Source organism: Panthera uncia, chromosome D1 (assembly GCF_023721935.1).
Source record: "Panthera uncia isolate 11264 chromosome D1, Puncia_PCG_1.0, whole genome shotgun sequence".
Classification (NCBI taxonomy): Eukaryota; Metazoa; Chordata; class Mammalia; order Carnivora; family Felidae; genus Panthera; species Panthera uncia.
The window spans coordinates 2,998,560-3,006,871 of NC_064808.1; the positions used below are offsets into that span (position 1 = coordinate 2,998,560).

Genomic DNA, 8,312 nt, shown 5'->3' on the forward strand with positions numbered 1-8,312 from the left:
CTGAAGAAGGAGGGGAACCCTGCTGCACAGAAAAAGAAAATCACGGAACACGATCCCCCACAGCCGCATTCGGTGGACCCCGGGACCTGTCTACACGGCTAGCGCATGCCCAGCGCCTTGCCGCTGTACGGCTTCCGAGGTTTCCACGGGGTCTCGGGCACTCGCTGGTCCTGGTCCCTCTGATCCCCAAGCAGCCCAGAAAGGCAGACAATACCATTGTCCCCCTGCTGATGAGGGAGCTGAGGTTCAGAGAGAGTGATAAGTCGCCCAGGCCACCAGGGAGTAAGTGGCAGGATCGGGTGGCCCGGCGTCTTGCACAGCTTTGCTCTCGGGCGTGAGGCGTCAACGCCACCGCCACCCCCACCAGCATCCCCTCCATCGTCACCGCCGACAACACCGTCACCATAACAACAAAAACATCCCGACCGCCTTCCGCCAGGCAGCTCGTCGCAGAGCCATACTTCTTAGCTGCAGCCACAGCCAAGGAACTGTGGACCGAAACGAAGGCGGAGATTTGACTGAGTCAGATTTTCCTAGTGGGAACTCCTTTCTTGGCAGCCGGGCCCGGGCCCGGCTCTCGTGTGGCGGGGTCCCAGCGTTCCGCTCCCAGCCTCGCAACGCCTCTTCCAAGATAGCTGAGCTGATTCCAAAGGCCTGTGACCGTGTTCTGGGGAGAAACACACGTGAGTCACCGGGGCTGACATTCCTGGGGATCTGACAAGGTTTCTACTTTGGGAACCTGCTAACGTTGACTCAGCAGAGATTCACCCGGCAAACTGGCCGGCGAAGCTGAAAACATGCGTCCGCCCCATGAGCCTCGTGGGGGCCAGTGCAAGCCGGGGCTGGAGCTTGCGGCCGTGTGTCCGGCGTCTCATGGGCTCCCTCGTGGGGTCTGGGACGGAACCGAGGCTGCACGGTCTCGAGGGCAGGAGGCGGCAAAACTCAAACCCCACTCTGCGTGTCTCCAGAGCTCACCGTCGTGATTGCCACAGGCTGTTCCCTCCTGTCCCAAGGCAGGGCTCTGCCACCCGCTCACAGACTGGGGAGCCCCACTGTGAGATGGGGCCTCTGTGGGGAGAATGGCGAGGGGGTCCCAGCCGGTGCTGAGGATGTGCTCCATCAAAGCCCCCTGGGACAGCAGCACCACATCAGGGGGCCACTCTGGGGTACAGACGACCCTCTCACTCTTTCTCCGACAAGCTTTTGCTGCCCCTTTCCTGTGCAAGACCTTCACAAAATGCCCAGAATCGTCTCCGGCGGTGTCAGCCCGTGGAGACACCCTTTCCTCTCTGGGACTTGCATCCCCAGCAAAAATCCCCAGGGCCCCCCCCACCCCCCACCCCACAGCACTATGGTGCACAAACCCTCCACTGTGCTGGTTCCTTAGGAACCGCAAGCCGCTGCTGAGGGAGCTTGAACCCCGGGCCAGGCTCCAGGGATGCACAGCGAGCCTCCTACTCCCGATTTTGAGGAGCTCCGAGCCTTCTAAGACACAGGGAATGCAGGCACTGTGTTTGCACAAAGAAAAAGCACCTGACTCAGGCTTGGAGAGTCAAGGAGGGTCGCTCAGGAGGCGTGAGACGACATAAGGCCTGAGGAATTGTCAGGCGAAACACCCAGAGCACGACGGTGCCGTCACCCACCAAGTGAGGGCTCTGAGATGAGAAATGATGATGTCATCTGGAAATCAGAGATCCCGTGAGGAGGGACGTGAGGGCCTGGCTGTCAAAAGGGGCATGGACGTAGGCGGGGGGCAGGTCTCAAGGGCTGCCAGCCAAGACCACGTGGCAGGGTTTTATGTAAAGCTGATGTATGGGCCGAGAACAGGCCTTCTGGCCACTGGGTGGGGAAAGGATTGGAACAGAGCAAGACTGGAGGTTGAAAGGCCAGCGAGGAGACCATCAGAGCAGCCCCAGGGAGAAGAGACGGTGGTCACGGGGGCGGTGAAGGAAATTTTGACAGACCCAAGAGCTCCAATGTCAAACAGACCAATTGGTCTCCAATTGGTCAAAGAGACCAATTTGCTGATGGCTCCCCCCCCCCCCCGCCAGGGAGTGATAGAGAGGGTGGTACCAAAGAGGACCCCGCGGGATCCGTTTGGACAAAATGGAGGGATTGTAGTAAGTCTGGAATAAGAGTGAGTTTCTCTTTTCTGGTCACGGCGTAGTAACTGGAACTGTATTAGCCCCTCTGCCATAACAATCCTAAGACTGAACAGGAGATACGAAGCCATGGTCTTCAACTTGTGTCAAAGGCAGAACAAGGCTGTGATCCCCAAGGGAAGGAAAAAAGTGAGCCTCACGATCTCCCTGGGCCTGTGGTTGGGGATGCTTCCCCACGGCAGTGCAACGAGCAGGCATCCAAGTAGAAGAAAGAGATCCCAAGGAGCGCCCAGGTGGCTCAGTGGGTTAAGCATCCAACTTCGGCCCAGGTTATGATCTCACGGTCTGTGAGTTCGGGCCCTGCGTCGGGCTCTGTGCTGACAGCTCAGAGCCTGGAACCTGCTTCAGATTCTGTGTCTCCCTCTCTCTGCCCCTCCCCAACTTGCGCTCTGTCTGTCTCTCTCTCAGAAATGTAGAAACATTAAAAAAAAATTTTTTTTTAAAGAAAGAGATCCCACTGAACTGAGGGAGCAGAGAGTTTGGGATAGCTGAAGCAGCTACAGTCTGCAGGGCTGGAATCTGGAGAAGAGGAAGCTTCAAGGGGACGAGGAGGAAGTCTATGTGAGGTCACCTGAGGCTTAACAGATGGTATCATCCCCTAAAGGTTTGAGCGCAGGACAGAGATGCTGGATGTCAAACAGTGCTAGGGACCTTGGGGGCTCTTGCTCAACCAGAGCAGAACCTGCTTAAACCCTGAGGCGTTTAGCTGTGACACCAGAAAGACCCTATCTTAGTAGTAAAGACCACAGTTTAGAGTAAAGCCTACTGTAGGGTACACAAATCCTGAAACCAAGCCTCGACAAGATTTTCAGTTTGGAGCTTGATTCTCACCAAGTTAGAGACGTTTGGAAGACATCTAAGGCTTTGGGCAGGTCCGCGATAACAAATAGTAAACCAAGAGCACACACATTCAAGCAATCAGCCAGGAATTGAGCTGTCTGCTAGAACAAAAATCAACCCTTCTTAGAGAAAGATATCTGAATCCAGATGATATGATGAACGTATCATCACAATGTCCAACACGCAATCAACAATTACCAAATGCACAAGTAAACAGGAAAATGTGACTCATAGTCAAGAGGGGGAAACAACAGTCGATAGAAATCAATACCAGGATATTTTGGATAATAGACTTCTCGGACAAAGCGATGGTTATAAACACGATCAAAGAGGTAAAGAAAAATATGCTTGAAGAATTCATGGAAAACGCAGCTATAATAAGGGAGCAGATAAGGAATCTAGGCAGAGAAAGTGGAATAGTAAATAAAGAACACAATGGAAATCCCAGAACCGGAAAGAGTAACAACGGAAATGAAAAGTTCATTGGATGGAATCATGAGTTATTCAGCATGAAACCTGCCACAACATAGGGTATCTGCGTGGAGACGCTAACATACATAGCTGGACATGGGGTCTGAAATTCAGCAGGGAGACCAGACTGGGAGACAGGTGTTTGAAAGTCGTCAGCAGGGAGGGGAGAATGGGTAAACTTGCACCTAACGCTGTGAAGAGCGAGATAATCCTTGCCTCAGCCAAAGCCTTCACTCCCACTGGGGAGGTAAAATGAGCAAGAAAACACCAACCTCTAGAGAGCTTAGGTAACTGCTCTCTAGAGCTGTTGGGTGGGGAAAGGATTGGAACAGAACACCCACTCTTTCAATCCCACCTCTCAGAGAACTCTCCCTCCCCCCCTCCAAGCATAGCCTCAGCCAAACTTTCCCCCTTTTGATCCCCAACTACTAATTACAAGCCCTTCATGAAGCAGAGAGGGGCCTTGGGGATGCTTTCTCTGCCAATTAGAGCTGGTTTGGGAAGATAACTACGAATGGAGCTCCTTGCTGGGTGCCAGGCACCCACTCCCTCCCACCCATTGCAAAATGTGCTCTGTGATCTTGCTTAATTCTGGAACCAGCAGCCCTCCCATGGAGGCCCCATACCCCAAGGCTCCCGGAACTTGAGTGGGGGGGGGGGAGGAGTGGCAGCTGTCAGGAGCTGCTCTTGGCAGCCTAGGTCCCAGGACCTGTTGGAACAAGGGATTCAGCCAGGCTGCTTGGATGAAGTCAAGGAGTTCCCCATCCAGTGGACAGGTAATGACTAATTATAGTCTTTATCTGAGCTCTTACCTGGAGCATTGTGTTAAGCATGTTACATTAATTGCCCTAATATCTCCCATGAAGTGACAAGCCCTCATCTTCCAGGTGAGGAGACAGAGGTTTAGGGTTCGGGGAATAACGCAAGGACAAGACAGAAAGCAGTTAAGACTAGGACCTGAACCCAGGTCTCTCCGACTCCAGAGCCTGTGTGTTTGGACTGAGGTGTGTGCCCATCTGGTTTTCAAACCTATTTCTTCTAGGCTCATCTCGGTCTCTGCAAATGGCTCATCCTTTTCCTTGTTGCTCAGGCTAAACCCCTGGGAATCATCCCTCTTCCCTTCTCCCACAAACAGCCGATTTAGAAACCAAACCTTGTTGTCTCTACTTCCAAAATATGCCCTGAACTGGCCCCGTCTCTCTGGCTACACCTCCTCTACCCTCTCCAGCTTTGTCTACTGGGATGCCCTTCTCACTGCCTTCCTTGTACAGCCCCCCACCCCCACCCCACGGTAGCCTGAGTGGTACTTTGAAAAACTTACTCAGACCAGTTGCTCTCCTGCCTAACACCTTCCCTTGGTTTCACATTCTGCTCAGAACAAAATCCACAGTTCTTACCTCCAGGGCCCCGCACGATCGGCCCCTCCCTCCTTCTCGCCCTCACCTCCGTTCTAAGCCCCTGCTTCTTCTGCTTCAGGTGCACAAGCCTTTCAAACATTTCGAGAAAGCCTAACTCTCTGTTCATTCCTCAGGACCTTTGCCTTTACTGGTTTTGTGTCCTCTCCAGATCTTCACATGGCTGACTTCTCATCAGGTCTCAAGTCAAACGTTACGAGTCTTGCCCCGACCACTTAACTGAGGTGCTCCACCCCCAAAACTGTTCTCTAGCCCATCTTCAAGCACTCGTCGCTCTCCAAAGAGGAGGAAGCAAGATGGCACCTGGAGTAGGTAAGATGTCTTCCTGGAGGAGTTAGAGGTGACGCTGATCTCAAAGGAAGGAGACCCTGGAGAAGAGGAGCAGGGACAGTAAGTAAGGTGCAGAGGCAGGAATATACGCGGTATAAATGTGGGCTGCTGGGGGTGGGGGGGGGAGCTGGGAGCCCAGGGCTTATACCTAGCAAACTCCTACTCATCCTTTGATGCCCAGTCTCAATGACCCCACATTTAGGAAGGCTTCCCTAAACCACCCCACTCCCATCCTGGACAGAGATGATAATAATGATATCAATGGTGATTCAAATAATAAGCAGAACGGTCATTAAGCACCTTCCATGCCAGGCACAAGGTGTGTATCTTACGTGCATTGTCTTGTCTAACACCACAATAATCATCCCCATTTTTCAGGTGAGAACCTGAGGGTCGGTCACTGAGACACCCCCCCACCCATCCATAGTTGGTTTACACCTTCTCAAGCTACAGAACTTCCCGGAGTCACCATAAGGATTTATTTGTCTTCTGTTTCCCCTTCTTCCATGTCCATATACATACACTGGGAATGCCACCAGGGCAGGGACAGTCTGATCGTTTTCTGGATCCCTGGAGCCTAGCAGAGGAAGTGACTGAGTGAAAATTGTTTGAATGTTGGATGGATGGATGGATGGATGGATGGATGGAAGGATGGATGGATGGTTGGAAGGAAAGAAGGGTAGATGGATGGATGGATGGTTGGATGGATAGATGGATGGATGAATGGATGGATGGATGGATGGATGGATGGAAGGAAGGAAGGAAGGGTAGATGGATGGATGGATGGTTGGATGGATGGATGGATGAGTAGATGGGTGGTTGGGTAGATGGATGGATGGATAGATGGGTAGATGGATGTGTGGGTAGATGGATGGATGGGTAGATGGGTGGACGAATTATTGTATAAAGAAAGGGTCTCTACATCCTCCCATCCCTCCAAAATGGTTAGTTTTGTGACTACTTCAGTGCCGCCCATTGAAAGATGGCTCTTTTGTGTGCAGGGGGCCAGGGGCTAGGCCCTGCCCCTCCCACCTTCCCCAGGCACATTCTTCCTCCCTCCCGGTCACTCCCTTATTAGGCCTCATATCCTGGCACCAACTTGACGGGCTCAGCTTTCTGGGAGGCTCTGAATGAAACCTCCATGATCTTCACTCCCCCACCCCTTGCAGATGCCTCTGGCGTTGGCCTCCCCCTCCTCAGCCTCCCAAATCCAGTCCCCCAGCCGGCCCCCACCCCCAGCCCAGAGTCAGTCACCATCACTGCAGCTGTCCACACTCACAAAGCCCGACTGTTCGATAAGGCTGTGCCAGCTGGAACGAGACACTTCCCGTCCGACGGGAGGTTCTGCACGGAGCCTGAGGGCAGCTGTCGGCTCGGGGGCGCAGAACCGGATCTGGGGCCTACCCAGGGCCAGCACCCTCCCCGCGCCCCCTCCCTCGGCGGAGGCTCCCTTAGGGCTGGTCTGGGGTCCCAGAATTGGCTTCTCAGATTGAAAGGATGGGATGGAGACTCTGAGAAGGAGGCTTTAGCTGCTCAACCCTCCTCAACCCGTGTAGCTCCTGACTCCGGGTTCCAGCACCTTAGGAGAGTCTGGGTGCTGGCAGAATTTGGGGACCGTCTCCCAAGGGTGGTGCTGTCCTCCTTAGTCATCAGCCACCCGTGATGGGGACCGTGCATGGAACACGCTCTGCCAACATGGCCACCAGGGAGGCCAGAGCAGGGCATCAGTCCTCTCTCTGGAAGAGTCTGGAAAAACCATCCACGGAGGGTCTTGAGGGCAGCCGAGACCCCACTCCGGCCCCTTCATGTTCACAGCTCACGAGGCGCTCACCAAACGGCTGCTTTTTGAGCACCTACTGTGTGCCAGGCAGGAGACTCCAACAGGCCGAACCCCTGCCCTCATGGAGCCTGTTCTCAAAGCACAGCAGCCTCTGCCTGGGGCCGACCCTGCCCGCAACGCCCCGACCCCGGGCCCTGCCGGGCCCTGCCTCTTCTGGCTCCGATCCCTTCTAAAAGGCTCTAATTACATCCTGGGAGAAACAATTGGGATGAATCTGAGGGGGTTTTTTTCTCTCTGTCCCCAAGGCCAGGCCTGTTTAATAACTTAATTAAATAAACAGAATTATAATTATAATGTTAATATTTCCTTTCTGTAAGTCCGCACTTTCTGCTGGAAGAAGCTTCTCTCTGGGGAACGGGAGCTCCCCGCAGCCCCCAGCACCTCCCCTGTGCGCTCCTGGCCCCGCTGCCTTCCCCGCCGCCCCCACCCAGGGACCCAGCAGAGCTGGCTGGAACCCCAAGCCGGGGAGAAGAGCTGCTTCCCCTCTATCCTGAGTGTTTACAGTTGAGCTCAAACCACACGATGGAAATTACTCTGAAGTTCCTAATTGCACATTTCCTTCCTCCAACCATTTTCTTTTGACGATCGACTTTGAAAACATTCACCACTTAATTCTCCCCAGGCAGGAAGCGGGAGAAGGAAGGAGGCTGCTGAAGGGGGCGCCAGCACCGCCCCCAGGCTGCTCTGGCGTCTCCAGCAGGCACCCTGGAGTCACAGGCGGTGAATCCTGCCCCCCCCCCCCCCCTCCCCCCCCCCCCCCCCCCCCCACCTGCTAGGTGACCTAGACCTTTACCTCCTTGAGTCTCACCTCCTCATTCGTAACATGTGATAAAGATCCATCTGCAAAGTCATGGCGTGAGATCGCTGGGCTGGCACGTAGTAGGTGTTCAGTAAACGTTAGGCTCTTTTGGCTCGGTTTGTCGGGAGACAGGCAACAGGTAGAGACAGGATTCTCCCAGCTACTGGCTTCGCGGGCTCACAGCACGGAGAGGTTAGCAGAAGCCTGCCCTCGCCAAGGACGCGAAACGAGGCAAGACAGAGAGGGAAGCTTAGCGAACATTGGCACTGACCCCTGTGGGTCACTGTGGAGGCGGCTGGGTGGGCTTTGGGATCGGACAGACTAGGGTCCGGTTCTGGACTTACGTGTACTTGGGAATGTCACCTCGTTTCGTGGACCTTCTGCATCCCTGCTGCGAAACGGGCCGTGGAACATTCAGGATTGTGCAGAGCACGTGAGGCGGGCAATGTGAGTAA

General features: G+C 54.3%; 1 long non-coding RNA gene across 1 annotated transcript; it reads left to right on the forward strand.

Moving 5' to 3' along the window:
* Positions 1-340: 340 nt before the first annotated feature.
* LOC125930027 (uncharacterized) lies at positions 341-7,356 on the forward strand. Its single transcript, XR_007460040.1, has 3 exons — positions 341-683; positions 5,040-5,278; positions 7,034-7,356. It is a non-coding gene; the product is annotated as an uncharacterized LOC125930027 (long non-coding RNA).
* Positions 7,357-8,312: the final 956 nt, after the last annotated feature.